Below are 3,924 nucleotides of genomic sequence, written 5' to 3' on the forward strand. Positions count from 1 at the left end.
CTATCTATCTATCTATCTATCTATCTATCATCTATCTATGTATCCATCCTCTGTCTATCATCTATCTATCCTCTATCTATTATCTATCTATCTGTCTATTTATCTATCTATCATCTATCCTCTATCTATTTATCATCTATCTATCATCTATCTATCTATCTATCTATCTATCTATCATCTATCTATCTATCTATCTATCTATCATCTGTCATCTGTCATATATCTATGTGAGAAGGGATTTGTTGTGAGAATTGGCTCACAGGATTCAAGAGGCTAATGCTCATGATGTGCTGTCTGCAGTCTGGAGAACCAGAGAAGCCGGGGATGTAGCTCTGTCCAGATCGGAAGGAGCAAAGGAGCGGATGACGTAACATTGAGTTTGAGGTTGAAGATCTGAGAAGCTGAGGGTCTACCGGTGCGTGAAGGACAGGACTATGGATGCCCAAGCTCGAGGAAAGATAGAGTCAACCTGCCTTTACCTGCGTTTTTGTTTTCTCTGGGCTTTCAATCGATCAGATGGAGCCTGGCCATACTGGGCTGGGCAGATCTTCCTTACTCAGTCTGCTGATCCAAGTCATCATCAGGGGCTGGGGATGTTGCTCAGTGGCACAGGGTCTGCCTGGCAAGCACAAGGTCCTGAGTTTGATTCCTGGTACAAAAAAAACAAAAAAAAAAGAAAAAAAAATTCAGCAAATTGTCATCAGAATCCTTTTCTTTTTTTTAATTGGGAAATCTCTCCTGGAATCTTTTTTTTTTTTAAATTTTCTCCTGGAACCTCTTTCACAGGCATATCCAGCAGTAAAGCTCTACTAGCTATCCAGGGAGCCCATAACCCAGTGAAGCTGGAACTTTTAGTACCCAGGCTAAGAAGCAAGAGTCTTTACTGATGGTTTGGCTCACTTTCTCTTGTACTTTAAATGCAACTGCTTTTCTGTAGGGAAGATAAAGCTAGATTCTTTTTTTTTTTTTTTTTTTTTGAGAGGGTCTCGCTGTGCAGTACAGGCTGGCCTTGTACTCAAAGCAATTCTCCTGCCTCTGACTTTTGAATGCTGGGATTATAGGCATCTGCCACCACACTCAGTTTAAAGCTAGATTCTTATTATATACTAAACATGAAAATAAATTTCAAGAGCCAGGGGATTTAACTCAGTGGCACAGCACCTGCTTGGCAAGCGCAAGGTAGTGAGTTCGATTCCCGGTACTGGAAAAAAAAAAAAGAAAATAAATTTCAGATGTCACAAAGATATAAACTAGCAAAGCTATAAAAATATTACAAAAGCTGGGCATGGTTGCGTATACCTGTAATCCCAGCACTCAGGAGGCTGAGGCAGAAGGATTTCAGTGAGTTTAAGGCCAGCCTGGGCTACATAAGTGAGTTCAAGGCCATCCTGCACTACATAGTGAGACCCTGGCTCAAAAAAAAAAAAAAGTTATAAGACTGTAATCCCAGCTCTTAGGAGGCTGAGGCAGGAGGATTGCTGTGAGTGCAAGGCCAGCCTGGGCTACATAAGTGAGTTCAAGGCCATCCTGCACTACATAGTGAGACCCTGGCTCAAAAAAAAAAAAAAGTTATAAGACTGTAATCCCAGCTCTTAGGAGGCTGAGGCAGGAGGATTGCTGTGAGTGCAAGGCCAGCCTGGGCTACATAAGTGAGTTCAAGGCCATCCTGCACTACATAGTGAGACCCTGGCTCAAAAAAAAAAAAAAGTTATAAGACTGTAATCCCAGCTCTTAGGAGGCTGAGGCAGGAGGATTGCTGTGAGTGCAAGGCCAGCCTGGGCTACATAAATGAGTTCAGCGTCAGCCTGAACTACATAGTGAGACCCTGTCTCTAAAAAAAAAAAAATGTTACAAGAAAATTTAGGACACTAAAATCTTGAGATGGCATGAGCTTTTAAGGAGCCCAGTATCCATAATTGAAAAGATTAGTACCCCAAAATAGAAACTTTGGTATGAAAAAACACAGTATGAACACAAAGAATACTGTTGCAGGTAAATATTTGTACTTATGGTGTAAATTTTCTTTTTCTAGTGCTGAGATTTGAACCCAGGACCTTATGCATACTAGGCTGGTGCATTATCACTTGAGCTACATCTTCAGCCCTGGATGAATTTTAGGTTTATGAATTAGTAGGAAAAAGTCAATGACTCAACAGAGAAATAACAAGTGATAAGTAGATATATAATAGAAGAGGAATTCTGAGTGGTAAATGAATCTAATATAAGATACCCAATCTCTTTACTAAGGAAATGAAAAGAAAAATGAGCTTCTCATCAGATTGGCAAGATGTAATTGATATGGCCCAGTGTGGATGGAGAATGTAGGAATGGGCATTCATCCCGAACAAAGGTTGCTATTCATAGGAAAAAGATGGACATCCAAGCACCTACACACAATTGTGCACATGTTCTATATATTGCTGGAAGTTGTATGAATTAGGAGCGTGAATTGTTATAGTTTTGAGGGAATAGTGTAGTAATGTCTACTAATATTAAAATTATATATCCTTTGGTATTGTTTTAGTTACTTTTCTCTTGGTGTTGAGACAAAATACCTGACACCCAAAGTTAAGGAAGGAAAAGGTTTATTCAGCTCACAGTTTGTGGAGGTTTCCATCTATAACCAGCTGGCTCCAAGGCAGGGTGGCGTGGCACAGGGGCAACCTTGAAGGTGGCAGAAGACAGCAAAAGCAGCAAGAGCACAAAAGGCAGGGGTGGTGGCGGCGGGTGCAGCAAGCCTCTTTTCCTCCCTTATATTGTAGGCAGGCCGCCTCACTCCTCAGGGCAGCACTCTTACCATCTACCCACCTTCCTCTTGCAGAGGATGAGGATATTTACAAAGTGAGGATCCTGGCTCCCTGCTGAGTTGTTTAAACTTCGAAACTTCTCAAGCTGACACAGTGTAGTAATCCTTCCACTTGATCCTCCTGGGCTCTGGGATTACTGGTATGCCTCACCATATCCAGTGAATTTATCTTTTAAAAAGTACTAAGGGGACCGGCAGTATAGCTCAGTGTCATAAGTGCCACCTTGGAAAGTGCAAGGTCCTGAATTGGATTCCTGGTTATAAAAAAAAAAGTACTAAGGTCTAAGGATATATAATTTGGATGTTTATTTATTTAAAAAAATTTTTTTTTTGTCTTTTTGAGATAGGGTCTCCCTATGCAGTTCAGGCTGACCTTGAGCTCACTTTGTAGCCCAGGCTGGTCTTGAACTTGCAATGATCCTCCTGCCTCAGCCTCCTGAGTGCTGGGATTACAGGCGTGCACCACCACGCCTAGCCAATTTGGATATTTATTGCAGCTTTGGTCATAGTGGCAAAAACTGAAAACAGTCTCAATGTCCATGAAAGATACATGTTTAATAAATTGTGAAAAACCATTCTGAGGAGGATTGTGTACCTATTAAGAAAAAATGGGATTTATCTGTATTGATTTGAGGAAATATACTTGTTGGAATGTGTGTGTGTGTGTGTGGCAAATTTTAGAGATTAATACATGGAATGGCCCCATATTTTATTTTATTTTATTTTTTGTCTTTTTGAGACAGGGTTTCCTTATGCAGTTCAGGCTGGCCTTGAGCTCACTTTGTAGCCCAGGCTGGCCTCCAACTTGCAACGATCCTCCTGCCTCAGCCTCCCAAGTTCTGGGATTTTAGGCGTGCACCACCACGCCTGGCAGTCCCATATTTTAAAGGAGAAAAAATATCTTTCTGTACTCATTATTCTCACCCGGCCTGGTCCGGGCTGGCCTGGGCCTTTCCGGGTGCGAGGGATTGAGTTGAGAGCCCAGCCTGACCAGCATCTCCAGTCCTTCTTTTATTTTGAGACGGGGTCTCCCTGCGTCACACTATTGCTCAGGCTGGGCTTGAACTTTGACCCTCCTGTGCTGCATAGGAGCCGGAGTGCTAGATTTCACCTCCGCC

The sequence above is a fragment of the Chinchilla lanigera genome, unplaced genomic scaffold (genome assembly GCF_000276665.1).
Source record: "Chinchilla lanigera isolate Chin_1 unplaced genomic scaffold, ChiLan1.0 scaffold00149, whole genome shotgun sequence".
NCBI classification, from domain to species: Eukaryota; Metazoa; Chordata; class Mammalia; order Rodentia; family Chinchillidae; genus Chinchilla; species Chinchilla lanigera.